This window comes from Chaetura pelagica, unplaced genomic scaffold (assembly GCF_000747805.2).
Source record: "Chaetura pelagica isolate M959 unplaced genomic scaffold, ChaPel_1.0 scaffold20, whole genome shotgun sequence".
NCBI classification, from domain to species: Eukaryota; Metazoa; Chordata; class Aves; order Apodiformes; family Apodidae; genus Chaetura; species Chaetura pelagica.
In genome coordinates this window covers 3,724,462-3,724,725 of record NW_009951958.1, presented here as the reverse complement: position 1 = coordinate 3,724,725, position 264 = coordinate 3,724,462, and positions in this window count along the sequence as shown.

The window sequence follows — 264 nt, the reverse complement described above, 5'->3', positions numbered from 1 at the left end:
GCTCAGGACTGTTGTGAGTTTGTCTGTTTGCTGTTTGATTGTTTGTTTGCTTTTCCCGTTCTTCAAATAGTTGTTTCAATTGCAAAAGAGGAGAGGTCCTCAGACCACCCTTAGGCCGTGAGCCGAGGGAAGGCCGTTCCCTGAACTGCTGGTGTTGGGAAGCGAAGGTTTGGCTGGGAAAGGCTCTCGGAGGAGAGCAGTGCCTCCGAGGCAGCTGGTGAGATCAGCGTTTGGGTTCTGTGAGGCTGTAACGGGAGCACCGGG